Source organism: Eleutherodactylus coqui, chromosome 8 (genome assembly GCF_035609145.1).
Source record: "Eleutherodactylus coqui strain aEleCoq1 chromosome 8, aEleCoq1.hap1, whole genome shotgun sequence".
Lineage (NCBI taxonomy): Eukaryota > Metazoa > Chordata > Amphibia > Anura > Eleutherodactylidae > Eleutherodactylus > Eleutherodactylus coqui.
In genome coordinates, this window is record NC_089844.1 from 94,897,382 (window position 1) to 94,912,377 (window position 14,996).

Here is a 14,996-nt window from a genome sequence, read left to right on the forward strand (position 1 = left end):
GTTGCCTATGTGGGCCTCATCAATCTTGTAATATGATTCTACTAAAAATTTTGTTTCTTTGTTCACTGTAAATCAAGTTTGAAGTGGCTGCCACTAGGGGTCTCCATTCAGGCCCCTCTGCAGTGAACTGTCTGTTGTTAGGCACTGAGTTTCTGTAGTTCCTGTGACACCAAGACATGGGGTAGGGGCTAGCTACACCGGCTGCTCTTGTCCACTCGCAGACTGACATATCTGCAAACGCAGTGTCTGCTATTTTTACCTCTCGTTACAACACCTGTGTGTGTGTGTGTGTGAGAGAGAGCACACATATTGGGTTTACTAACAATTTGGCCAGAATGTCTCTAAATGTCTGAATCATCCTGAGAAAGCAGAGGATCAGGGATTGAGATACTGTCTCTCCGCTGATTGGACTAGAGACAGAGCAGCATGTTTAGTCAGGGAAAAGAAGTACAAGATAGTGAAATACTGGCAGATTGCTAGTCTTGCTACACGCTCCCTCCCTAAAAGTGGTTTGTAAACAGCAGGGCAGCAAAATGGGGAAGACCGCCTGAAAATAGACCTGAAAGAGGGTGCAAACAGCAGCAAATGGGAGAGGAGAACCTGGTGTATTTTAGAAAGCTTGTTGAAATCTCAGGTATGCTCTAAGTCTTTACTACGAGTGAGGTTTCTTAAATTTCTATATTTATTCATTGCTGGATAGTTATTCCTATATTAAATCTAAAACACAAAAGTATATATATTACACGTACATCATTGTTGGGATGCAAGACCCAGGCAGTCCGGTGCATGTACATCATAAATGATTATACAGGTGTAGCAGGACTGTGGTGGGATTGACAGGCACCCTACCAGAGAGCGCGAAAACTTGTTAGGCTAAATTAGTGAAGGCATGTCCCTTGCTCATCTTGCCCTGACAGCACTCTCATCCATAAGATGTATGCATATGGAGGGGCATGTAACTAGTCTCCTTCACCGCCCCTGTGCTAGGTTCCTGCATGCATTAGGTTACTATGGAGGAGGTTCAGTGATATGTATGGTCCCATACTCCTCCATATGTAGCCATCTCAGCATGGGCCGAGGAGGCTGGCCAAGTGGGAGGTGTTTCTTTACTAATATAGTAAAATGGTGTGGAACTGTATTGGTAAGTACCATGTATTCATATTTAAAAGGCATTTGTTAACATTAACCCTAAACTGGACAGCTACTTAAAGGGGTTAATGTCATTTCTTGGGACAGCACATTGGTAGCATATCCAGGAGATGCACAAAGATCTGCAGTACTTGCAGTACCAGCCACAGCCGCATGCTTGGCCACATTGGTGTGCTTGGATTAGCATTGAAGGGTCCAAGGTGCTCACTGGAGATCTATAGTCTGTTCATTCTGCGGGGTATGGGGAATCCTTTGGGCAGCACCCCCATAGATCACACATTAGAAACATAAGAAGATGATGACGGTGAGCAGTTTCTAAGCGGAGGTAATGAACCTGAAGGCTGTGTTCACACGGGATGGATTTGCTGCTGAATTTCTGTGCGGATCGTCCGCATGGAAATTCCGCACGCGGCTCCTAATCCCAGGATTAGCCAGTAAAGTGGACGAGATTTTGCAAAGATCTCATCCACACGCTGAGGCCAATCCGTTGCAGAAACAGCAATGCGGCATGGAAATTAAAGATGCAGCATGTCCATTTTTTTTCTTCTTCTGCAGCGACCTCTCTCCTCTCTATGGGGAAAGATGGCCACAGTGGAAATGCACGCAGCAAAGTCGCTCCAAAATCTGCAACAGTGGTTTTCCAGCGGAATTCTTGTGGATTTTCGGGGCAGCTAGTCTGTGAGAATTCCGCTGGAAATCCGTCTCGTGTGAACCCAGCCTTATAATTCATTCTAATGCATTATCTTTCAGCGGACTTGCCGAATAGTTTAGAAAACTGGTTGCAAATTCTATAAGAATCGCTCTATATGCCAGAGCTGTGATAGTAGCGAGTGACATATCATTTGATCTTTACAGCTCTGTAGTATTTATTAGACTTACAATCAAAAAACTTACACTTGTCCGTAAATTAAGTCAAAAGTTAGGGCAGTGGTCAGGTGGTGTGATAGAGGTCAATATCTGTAAGTAAAAGAAACACTCCTATCTGTTTAGTGGCTGTATAAGAAGCCATATTGCTTGTCCGCTTTGAATTCGCTTGTCAGACTGGCAAAAACCTTGTCTATATCAAACATTCAAAATCAACAACAAAGTGACCATATACCATCATCTGCTTTGTAACATCTAATTTAGACCCTTTCTGTATCATGTTTATGTGTACTATTCATTGTATTATATGCTGTGCATACCATGAGCCCTCTGGTTACGATGAGCTCAGGATACAATAGTCTCTTCTGGGCCATCATAACTTGACACTAGATTCAATGTAAAATGCCATAGAAGATATGAGACACTTGCACTTTGCTGGAAAATCCAGCCAATCAGCACGGGCATTTCACTGGTAAGAAAAAGCTGTATTACTGCAGTGCATGTACTGATTGGCTGTCTAGTAACGCCCCTCTTCAGTACCAAGTGTAGTACTACATATACTGTACCAAGAGGAGGCACTCCTGTGGACACCAGATGAGGGCAGCACCATATTATTGTTTAGTACCCTGCACTGGCGTAACTTTAGGGGATGCGGTTGCAACCGGGCCCAGAAGTCTTAGGTGGCCCATAAGGCCCCTCTCCTCCATATAGAGAGCCCAGTACTATGAATAAAGCATTATAGTTGGGGGCCCTGTTACAGGTTTTGCATTGGGACCCAGGAGCTTCAAGTTACGCCTCTGTGCTAAGGGGTTAAGAGACGTTGGGTGCCCCCAAGATACACTTTTGCACCCGGCCCCATGAGCCTTTAGCTATGCCCTGTACTGTACAGGACCCTGAAGAAAGTGATTTACATCTTCCAGCAGCACTGTCTGACTCTTATATGTTAGTACTTCATTGATCTGTAGTACTTATCCACTTAATTTTCTTTTAATGTTAATTTTTAATTACTTTTGCTTGACATTTTGGGGCTTTGGAACCAATTACCAGTTTTCCATAGAGCTATTGTTTCAATATGCAATATTTTCAGAATACAATGGTAGTCTCCAGGAACCAATTAATGTTGTATGTTGAAGGAAAAAGAAATCAAACACGTGGAAACATTAGCCAAATTAAAAAAAAGAATTGTAAAGCCCTGTGCAGAAAAATAAAGATATTCACAACATGGTCCATATAAACACATGCCAAAAGTAGACTTTCTATATACATTTAGCTCATAGACAACTATGGGATACTTCAAAGACACATTTCTGGGAAGAAAATTCCAAATATAACTATATAACAGTGGAAAGGAAAAAAGCCTTACTACTACTATATGATCATTATTAAACTGTGGATATCATCTTTAAAAGTTATCTAGCTTTTTTAGAAGCATCAGGCTGATAACTTCAGCATATATGAACCGTACATTTCTTGAACTACTTTTGTTCGTTTGTTGCCTAGACGATTAATTACTCAACTGCTTACGTTTCTGCTAAAACCATTGCACATTACACATTATTTTTAGAGAATTAAAATATTCTGACCAAAAGTCCTAAAAAAAATGTAGTAATTGGCAAATGAAGCTTTCAAACACTTTAGCTACGTTGCATATAAATCTTGCAGTCATTTTGGTCACATGCGTATGATTCATTTAATAGAAAGCATTTGGGATTCTGTATTCATCCTGTATCAGAAAGCATTCTCAGGTTGCTATTATACATTGTAATCCAAGCATAATTGATAGCATATGGAGCCTCCTAGTGGGAGTGAGATATTTTAGGAATTGTTTTTTTAAATTGAGAAACCTTTAAAAAGAATCTTGTCAGCTCCAACAAGCTGTCCAACCTGCAGGCCTGATGTTATAGAGCAGGAGGAGCTGAACAGATTGATATAGTTTTATGGGGAAAGATGCTGTAGAACTTGTAGCTTATTCTTCTAAACCTCTGCTCATTCTTAGCTGAAAAGTCCAGTAGGCGGAGCTCCCCATGTATGCACTGTCATACACAGCTGTCAATCACTGATGGCTCCGCCCACTGGACTCTTCAGCTCAGAATGAACAGAGATAGAAATAAATAAAATACAAGTTATACTGAAACTTTTCCTACAAAACTATATATCAACCTGCTCATCTCATCTTGCTCTCTAACAGGATGCCTTTAGTTTGCACATTATGTTCAAGCTGACAGACTCCCTTTTGATTAAACTTTTTATTGCTTGTTGGTTTACTATTTAAACGTCTTTCACTTCTAAATGACTGTCTGCTTACTGTGAATGGAGGCGGGCTGGTGTGATCCCCGACCTGCTTCTCCATTCAGTCAGCGATGCTCATTCCTGTGTAAAAGCACAAGAACAATTATCGCTGGGACGGACTGTCAGGCAAACAATGCCCAATAGTTCGTTGGGCACCGTTGGCCCAACAGCTTGTCCCATGTAAAAGCACCCAATAAAGAGTGTTTTGTGTTGCCTTTATAGTTTGACAACTGTTTTGTATATAGTTACTGATAAGATTATTATTACAACAAGCCTGGTTGAATGTTACTGAGATCCAGGCACCAGTTCCTAAAAGTCAGGAGTTGGCTTTAAGTCCACTTCCACATGAGCGATTTTTCTCTCGCAATGTGACCGTGCTACAAATCACATGGATTTAGAGCCCATGCTTTTCTATGGGTTCTTCCACATGAGCAATGTTTTGTAGCCTGCGAGATTGCGAAACTACAAAATCGCATTATGCTCTATAAGGCCACGATTTGTGATTTTTGGGTTTTTTTTGTACCCCATGTTTCCCTAAGGATCCTTCTTTTGTGTTGCATCGCATTGCACGAAAATGCGTTTTTTTGTGCGGTGCAAAGCAACTTTAACTGTAGGGAATCCTACTGTCAAAGCCCTGAAATAAGTCCAATGTGCAGCCAAAAAAAAATAATTATACATCACCTATCAGGCGCTGTAATCTCTAACACATGTCTTCCCTGAAGCTCCGGGACACTTTTTCTGTAGACTGCAGGCAGCTTTTCTGGATTGGAGGGTTAAAATCCCTGCCTCCAGGAAGGGCTCGTAGTGATTGGTTCTTGAGCACTGCAGCTCAGCCAATCAGAGCCAACACTCAATGAACCAATTACAGCCGTTCATGCATTGCATGGCTGTGATTGGCTGAGCCAGCGTTTGAGAACCAATCAGTGCCAGCGCACAATGAACCAATCGCAGCCAGCGCTTCCTGGAGGCAGGGATTTTAATCCTCCAATCCAGGAAGGGCTGCCTGCTGTCTACAGAAAAGTATCTCGGAGCATCAGGGAAGACACGCGCCAGAGATGATAGGTGATGTATATTTTTTTTTTTATGCACATAGTGCTTCTCTTTGGGGTAGGGCTTATATTTCAAGACCCCCCCCCCACCCCAGAATCCCAGCAAAAAATCGCTCCTGCGGCTTTTTAGCAACTTTGTAGTGACACAAAATTGCGATATTGCTGCAAGAAAACCCATCAATATCGCACAGAACACAGATGCAATATTGCTGCGATTTTCTCACATCCATATTGTTGGCGCCCGTGTGTAAGCGGCCTTAATGTGTACTTTTTTGCCATGGTTTTTCAAAAAGAAATTAGCTCAGTTCTGTCTTGTAGTGGCTGCCTGTGTCCTCCACAGTGGGTGGAAGCACTTACTGGCCAACTGCATCCTGATATGCACAAACTTAGTAAGTGAAGAACGTGTGATTTACAGATGAATTTTAAAGTGTATCAATTGATAAAGTTTGGAATATAACAGGAAAACCTAACCTTTGTCCTTAAATGAAATCGGATTCCCCTACATACAAACCCTGAACCTCCATGGCGTAACTGTATGTCATGCAGCACTAAGGAGTTAAGTCTTTCTGAAAACCGGAGTCAGAAGCACCACATTTTTTTTGTGTGTGCAAAAATGTCTGACTTTATGATGACTGAAAACTCCCGCACTCCACGGCCCTTGATGAATTTCCCCCTTACAGTACATGCACATGAGATTTTTTTTGGACCCAATTTTTATGTTTGAGCTATTTTTATTATTATTTAACGGCATAAGGAAACAGAATACGGTGTTCAAAATTACAACACCAGTTCAACATATACACATCAGGCAGGTATGCTCACAGCACCTCCGGTGTGCCCGTGATTAAGTGATAGTCCATTAGCTGGGAGGTTTTTTGGCTGGTGCCTTAGAAGGAGGCCTCTAGGGATCCCACTGCCACTTCTAATAGCCGCGTTTATGCAAACTCAGTATCCATAGACCTTTGTTGTGTCAGAATGACACTGACTAGAATTTAACACTTTAATATATTCAACAGTGGCCTGTCTATATCTAAAAGAGAGAAATAGAGGAGAGAGATGAGAAAAGAAAATATCAGGAAAGAAAAGTGGGACTGAGAGGAATATCTTCACAGGAGGGTGCCTTCTCTCCCCTAAGTTCGTGTCCATAGTGGCTCACCTACTCCAAGAATTCCTGGCACTCTGTTGTCTCCAGAAAAAGGGACTATGCCATCCATTTTCCCAGTGGGTCCCCACACTCTGGGGGATCTTCCGCCATCATTTTCTTCAGGTGTCCTAATTTTTTGACAAATTTTACTTATGGTGAAATAGAGTGCAGTAGCTCAGCTTACTCTCCCCCCACCCCACCACCCCCACCCCCAAACGAATCTACTGAAGACTGCTTGGTCTTGCTTGAAATACTGAGCCCATACCCTAAGACTGGGTTCACATGGGGTGGAATTGCCACGGACTTTCCGCACGGAAAGTTTGCTGGCAATCTAAAGCCTGAGCCTAAGCAGCAAAGTGGACGAGATTTGCAACAGTCCATTGTAGCTAAACCACACTGAAAATGACATACCACGTGCAATTTGAAGCCACGGCATGTCACTATATCGCTGTTTCCGCTATGAGCTGTCTCCTCTCTATGGGATGAGGCGGATGCAGCAGAATAGAGGCAGACTAGCCGCTTCAAACCCCAATCGAGCAGCGCAGGTTTTGAAGCTTCCTTCCTTCTGTGTAAATCTCACGGAATTTCCGTGCGGTTCCGCTGCAGACATTCTGTGAGATTTCCGTCACATGGGAACGCGGCCAATAGGGAGCAGTTTGCCCAATTTTTTTAAGCCGCAGTCCATGTGCACGTACCCTTAGCATGACTTTTTGGCATGCAGTTGGCACCAGTTCTGCTGTGCTAAAGTCACATCTGAACCCACCTACATATTGTTGGAATGAGTTAGAATTTTACACATTTTTTGTACCTTTCAGGTCTTTATATTTGTATTTGTGAATAGCTCACCTCAGATTGGATCACAGACATTCAATGAGACAATTCTGGAGACTGAGTTGGCCATTATAAAATGTCGATTTTATTATCTGTCTAAACCATTTACTTTATGCATTTCAGCTTGTCTCTGGGGGTCACTGGCATTTTGGCTGGTCAGAGTTTGAAAGTTCAGGATATGATTGATTTTACCAGAGACTCGGTGACCACTGCCATGAACATAAGCACACAGCGTTAACAACCAAAAGTCTTATTTCAGAATGGGCACGAGTTTTTTGTTTAATTATAAAAATCAACATATTTTTGAATGAGATATGGTTTATTTAATTCTGATTAAAGTATCCTGTAGATCTAAAAACGTATAAGCAGTCAATTAAGCAGAATAGTCAAGGCAGCCTTTGGTAGGTGACTTATTTTGTCAGGAGCTATTCATACAATAGTCAGACCAGGTACCATATCTAATAGGAACAGTTCTAGGCAAATCTCACGTGGGTGAGCCCGACATCGTGCTGTGAAACTCGACCCAATATCGCACTCAAGAACTGGCGATTTCCCTACGGATGCGAGGCATTTTTGTGCAGTAAGATGTTTTTGCCGGCCCCATTGAAAACAGTGGGTGAGGCGTTCCGAGGGAACGCCCAAACATAGGACATGCCATGAGTTTTTCCCGCACCACAAAACCACTCATGTATATGATATCATTCAAAAGAATTGGTTCGTATTTGTGCGTCTCACAACGCACAAATCTTGCACGATTTTATTGGCTACGTGAAAAGCGGCCTCGGGCAAGGGCTACACCTTGGCCTTTTTTTATCTGTTGCTACAAAAAACTGGCGATATTGCTGTCCACGAGAATATATTAAGTAGCTCCTCAAGATCCCTCGAGTCTTGCTGGAATTTTTGAGAAGTTTTAAAAAGTAGTAGCAATTTTTTTTTTTCCTTCATAGTTTATATTGAAATTTCTTGAAAATTGCTCTGTAAGGTTTTGATTACTCTAAAGAAAAAAGTCTTACTGCTAAAAGTCTAGTTGTAGCCCTGGCCCAGCGCTTTTAGCCATGTAGATTAGTCATCTGACATTCTTTGAAACTTGGCATGAAATTGTTTGTGTCCTATGAAATTCACATCTACATGAAACCGTATATCCACAGATTGCTTTACCATATATGTTCTCACTTAACATTTTTCCCTTGCAGAAATGAAATGATGGTATGGGGTGGTGTTTGTTAGATCACACAATAGCATGTTATTTAGAGGAGTTGTCCATCAAAGCTATATTGGCAAGGGTCCACCGAGCAGCCATTCTGACCGATCCTGAAACATATTGATTCTTTATGAATACTGTATATTTGGCACTCTTGTGCGCAGTTCTGTTTCTGCTGTCTCCTTTTGCTTACTGTATATTAAAGGGGTTGTCCCGCGAAACAAAGTTGGGGTATACACTTCTGTATGGCCATATTAATGCACTTTGTAATATACATCGTGCATTAAATATGAGCCATACAGAAGTTATTCACTTACCTGTTCCGTTGCTGGCGTCCCCGTCTCCATGGTGCCGTCTAATTTTCAGCGTCTAATCGCCCGATTAGACGCGCTTGCGCAGTCCGGTCTTCTCCGTGTTGAATGGGGCTGCTCGTGCTGGAGAGCTGCTCCTCGTAGCTCCGCCCCATCACGTGTGCCGATTCCAGCCAATCAGGAGGCTGGAATCGGCAATGGACCGCACAGAAGACCTGCGGTCCACCGAGGGTGAAGATCCCGGCGGCCATCTTCGCAAGGTAAGTAAGAAGTCACCGGAGCGCGGGGATTCGGGTAAGTACTATCCGTTTTTTTTTTTCAACACATGCATCGGGTTTGTCTCGCGCAGAACGGGGGGGCTATTGAAAAAAAAAAACCCGTTTCGGCGCGGGACAACCCCTTTAACATTCGTATATGAATATTTCTTCCAATACGTGACCCGGCGAGCACATGACCTCTGGGTCGCCCTGTGACAACTAGCTGATGCTGGGTATTAACCAACTGAAAGAAGCGGTGCAAAACCGAAAAACATGGAGGGAGCTCGCCATTAGGGTCACCGAGGGTTGTGAACGACTAAACAGCTAATAATATGATTAAGGGCTCATGCACATGGGCGGATTTTTGCTGCGGATTCCACAGCAGGCATTTGCCTGCGGATATCACAAGCAATGTCTGTCCATAGCATACAATGGAAACTTGATTTTTCATGCACACGAACGGAAACTACTTGTGGTTTCCGCTCGTGGATGAAAAATCGCAGCGTGCTAGAGTTTTCAGAGCGTTTTCCGTGCGAACAACTTTCATTGAAGTCAATGGAAGCAGTCCGATCTGGGGCCTTTCGCAGTCATCATTGTGGAAGAGCTGTGGGATACGTGACATTTCCTAGCAAAGGAGCGGGAAAATCTGTAATGCGCATATGCGCTGGCGGCCCATCAGCAATTCAGAAGAAGAGACAGGTACGCAGGGTCATCGGCAGAGGGCATGGGTGGATTCCGTGTGGCATTCCCCGGCCGGAATCCGTGCGATATTCCGCGTGGACAGATCCATTAAAGTCATTCGATGCTGTCCGATCCGCGGCCCTTCTACTATTGACGGATTCTACATCATTGATAGGCGATGAAACAAGAAAAGCAGGAGTTTAAAAAGAAACTAACTGTACTATGCACGTGCAAGGGCGAGCCGTGCAGACCATCCGCAGTACAGATGAAGGCAGTTACGCGTGAACGCCGCTGCTGCCATTGCGGGATTCCACATGCAGAATCTGACCCGCCTGTGTGCAGGCGGCTTAAGGTTATAAGTAGAGTTGAGCGGACATGCTCGCCCAAGCTTGATGCTCGTTCGAATATTAGCATACTCGATGTTGCCCATTACTCGAGTGAGTACCACGCCGAGTTCGACCCCTCACCGCATTACCACTTCCTGTGCACGCACGTCCACAGCAGCGTGTGGCTTTGCTAAGACAGAGACAAGCAGGCAGACACCCGGAGGGTCCAATACAAAAATGCTCGAGTCCCCCATTGACTTCAATGGCGTTCGTTACTCGAATAGAGCTCCTGAATATTACAAAACGCTCGACTGGAATAACGAGCACCAGAGCATTTTGGTACTCGCTCATCTCCAGTTATAAGCATCAGACACTGTGATACCCTGCTTATGTGTCATTTGGGCAAATGTATCATTTAGCTTTGTTTTTTCTTCATACAATAGTTATTTTATTATACTTTGGCTTTGTTTTTTCCTGCATATTCATTTTTAGTAATAAATATTAAATAATCCAGGTTAGCCGTTGCTATGAATATTTTTTTTGTAGTGTTTGCTTTGTATTCTGTTGCCAAATATGCTCTTTTCATGTTAACATTTGTTTTGTTCAGACGGGTAAAATTAAGGTATAGGCTGACGGCAAAGTGAAAGCTGGGAATTAATGTGGTTTGCTGCGCAGAGTTCCAGTAAGGGACCTCACAGGCCTGCTAATCACTAAAGTGCTTTAGGCTTGACTAGCAACTGTGTTGACATAATTTTTTTCCGCAGCACATCTTTATAATAGACTAGCTGATATACCCGGCTTCGCCCGAGTTAATTTGGTACTGGTGTTTATCTGGTGTTCACACGGAAATCTTATGAAGTCGTGGTTACTTTAGAGATACCGGAAAAACATATGTTCACCATTTTGCGTAGTTCTCTGTGTTACCCAGGAAACACTACGGGAGGTAACCATGCGACGTTTCCTTTATATAAAATGACATCAGGAAGTGAGAGAATTAGATTCCATACGTAAAATGTGAACGCTAATTCTTTTGCGCTTAGAATTGAACAATCGAGGTGGGACCCATTAGCTTTTCCTATTTATGACATAATCAATGCTCGTGCCAAATTTCACATTTCTATGACACCGGAAAGTGAGAAAATTACATTCCGTACGTAAAATTTGGACGCTAATTCTTTTGTGCATAGAATTGAATAATGGAGTTGGGACCCATTAGCTTTTCCTATTTATGACATAATCAATGCTCGTGCCAAATTTCACGTTTCTATGACACTGAAAAGTGAGAAAAATGCATTCCGTACGTAAAATTTTGATGCTAATTCTTTTGCGCATAGAATTGAATAATCGAGTTGGGACCCATTAGCTTTTCCTATTTATGACATAATCAATGCTCGTGCCAAATTTTAGGTTTCTATGTGAGAAAATTACATTCCATACGTAAAATTTGGACGCTAATTCTTTTGCGCATAGAATTAAATAATGGAGTTGGGACCCATTAGCTTTTCCTATTTATGACATAATCAATGCTCGTGCCAAATTTCACGTTTCTATGACACTGGAAAGTGAGAAAAATACATTCCGTACGTAAAATTTTGACGCTAATTCTTTTGCGCATAGAATTGAATAATCGAGTTAGGACCCATTAGCTTCTCCTATTTATGACATAATCAATGCCCGTGCCAAATTTTAAGTTTCTATGTGAGAAAATTACATTCCGTACGTAAAATTTGGACGCTAATTCTTTTGCGCATAGAATTAAATAACGGAGTTGGCACCCATTAGCTTTTCCTATTTATGACATAATCAATGCTCGTGACAAATTTCACGTTTCTATGACACTAGAAAGTGAGAAAAATACATTCTGTACGTAAAATTTTGACGCTAATTCTTTTGCGCATAGAATTGAATAATCGAGTTGGGACCCATTAGCTTTTCCTATTTATGACATATTCAATGCCTGTGCCAAATTTTAAGTTTCTATGACACCGGGAAGTCAAAGAATTAGATTCCGTACGTAAAATTTGGACGCTAATTTTTTTGCGCATAGAATTGAATAATCAAGTTGGGACCCATTAGCTTTTCCTATTTATGACATAATCAATGCTCCTGCCAAATTTCACGTTTCTATGACATCGGGAAGTGAGAAAAATACATTCCGTACGTAAAATTTTGACGCTAATTCTTTTGCGCCGAGAATTGAATAATCGAGTTGGGACCCATTAGCTTTTCCTACTTATGACATAATCAATGCTCCTGCCAAATTTCACGTTTCTATGACATCGGGAAGTGAGAAAAAAACATTCCGTACATAAAATTTTGACGCTAATTCTTTTGCGCATAGAATTGAATAATCGAGTTGGGACCCATTAGCTTTTCCTATTTATGACATAATCAATGCCCGTGCCAAATTTCGAGTTTCTATGACACCGGGAAGTCAAAGAATTAGATTCCGTACGTAAAATTTGGACGCTAATTTTTTTGCGCATAGAATTGAATAATCAAGTTGGGACCCATTAGCTTTTCCTATTTATGACATAATCAATGCTCGTGCCAAGTTTTAAGTTTCTATGACATTGGGAAGTGAGAGATTTAGATTATGTACATTAAATTTTGACGCCAATTCTTTTGCGCTAGAATTGAATAATCGAGTTGGGACCCATTAGCTTTTCCTATTTTGGAGATAATCTATGCTTGTGCCAAAATTCATGTTTCTACGACATCTGGAAGTTGGAGAACTTTTGGCCAGTCAGTTAGTGAGTGAGTGAGTGAGGGCTTTCAGCTTTAGATGGGTATCCGCACATTGATCTGGCACCTTAGGTACTCTTGAAGGCTCACGGCTCACTCCATACATGTGGTTTTTATAATTTTTTTTCTATAGTCCACATTCTACATATGGAGCCTGCCAGCCACGCTTCATGTCTCAGTGACTCCATTTGTTTGATTAGCAATATATTGATGTGACAAGGCTATCTATCAGAGGTAATCGATCTGATTAGTATGGAGATGATATGAACACAGACTGTATTGATGTTTAATAGTACAGGAGGCCAGGTGTCTCGCGCATTAAAGATGCTTTTTCCGCACTTCATATCAAGTTTCCATGGAGAATGCGATAAGTACAGAAGATTTTCTAGTTAGATCATTTTTCTGACACGGCCTCTAGATTTTGTTTTTCATAGTAATTGAAGTTACTTTTAGTAAAGGAATTATACAGACATATGTTACCACCCGATCTCACATGGTGAGACCCAACTGCATGGTAGTTGGAATAGTTGCCAAGAAAACTGTCTGATGCCCAGCAAGTATCCTATGTGGGGCCCGTTAATTCAAATAGGACTTGTGCACAATACTTGCAACTGTCCCACCCAGTGTGTGTATAGTTGTGCTTCTCCATGCCCAATGTCAGATCAGACGGGAAGGTTTGCCTACATAACCCCCTTTAAATGGTTGTTCCCATCTTGTACATTTATGACATAACCACAGAATGCCATGAATGTCTGATAGATGTAGGTCCCATCTCTGGTCCTTACACTTATGTCCCTTCATCCAGCTAGTGAGGCAGTGTATCTAGAGGTGGCATCTGTCAGATATTTATGGCATATTGAACCATACATGTCAGAACTAGGAATGTCCCTTTAAAAATATTACACTAACTTATAATACCCGGAATTGCCTGGGTTACCTTGCCACCCTTGATGCACTGGCTCATTCTAAAGTCGTTGGTCACATTGCTCACTTGGCTCGCAGCAATTTTACTTTGTTTGCATTCGGCTGGACTTGTCTAATAGGTTTCCATTTTTTCGGAGGCATTCAGGATCCGCCACATGTTTAAATTATTTATTATGCTGAATCACAAAGTATCTTATTTACTATAGATTACACAATAGGCTTCATTTACTAAAACTGTAAAATGACTGTGTTCGTTGCACATAGCAACCAATCCTCAATCCTTAACCCCTTCATCACACACATACGACTATTTATGTACTAATTGCACATACCCCGAAGCATGGCGGTGGCTCGGTGATGATCTGGGGTTGCTTTGCTTTCTCTGGCACTGTGAAACCTGCAGCATGTGGAGAACAAGATGGATTCAATCAAGTATCAGTAAATCCTAGAAGAAAATGTTACGCCTTCTGTGAGGAAGCTGAAGTTTGAGCATCGTGGAACCTTCCAACAGGACAGCGATTCCAAGCAAATCTCAAAGTCCATAGAGGCTTGGTTTCAGAAGAAGTTCTGAAAGATTCTGCAGCGGCAGTCCATTTCCGGACTTGAACATCTATGGTGGGATTTGAAGAAGATGGTTGCAACATGCAGACCCAAATATATTCGTGAACTGGAGGCCATTGTCCATGAGGACTGGGCTAAGATTCCTCAGGAATGCTGTCGGAATCTGGTGTCTGACTGTGTATCATATTTGCAGCAGATCATAATGGCAAAACGTGCTTTACTGAGTACTATCGTAGAGACGCTCGTCATAAAGGGATGGGACAATTCTGAGACTGCAGTAGCCATTAAAAGTGACATTTTATATGTAATTTGGAGAAACCACATGTTATATTAGTAGTGTTGAGCTATTTCCATTGTTTAACTCTTTTTATTTTTTTATTTTTGCACACAGCAAAAGTTTGTAAATTTGGCAAATAAACTGAAGCTTAAAGGGCAACACCACAGTTTTTTTTTTTTCATTTCGTCATTTAGTATGTGGCCAGCCACATATTATTATTTAAAAAAAAAATAATAATTATATATATAGATATATATATATATATATATATATATATATATATATATATATATATATATATATAATATAAACTTGTGTTACCTCGGTTAGTTATTTCTTTCTAAATCTCCCAGCCTCTCTTTCCTCATGTGATCTCAATTCTGACCA

The 14,996-nt window shown here is 41.6% G+C and overlaps 1 protein-coding gene and 1 long non-coding RNA gene across 10 annotated transcripts in view; one reads left to right on the top strand and one right to left on the bottom strand.

Moving 5' to 3' along the window:
- Nucleotides 1-14,996, top strand: part of PARD3B (par-3 family cell polarity regulator beta) — a 1,131,600-nt gene that overhangs the window by 145,254 nt on the left and 971,350 nt on the right. The gene's annotated exons all lie outside the window — the stretch shown is intronic.
- Nucleotides 1-14,996, bottom strand: part of LOC136576617 (uncharacterized) — a 154,687-nt gene that overhangs the window by 74,400 nt on the left and 65,291 nt on the right. The window contains exon 3 of one of the 5 annotated variants that reach the window (XR_010786393.1): nucleotides 14,104-14,168. The exons of the other annotated variants lie outside the window; for them this stretch is intronic. This is a non-coding gene — a long non-coding RNA (uncharacterized lncRNA). The remainder of the gene's footprint in view (nucleotides 1-14,103; nucleotides 14,169-14,996) is intronic. 5 annotated transcript variants of the gene reach the window in all.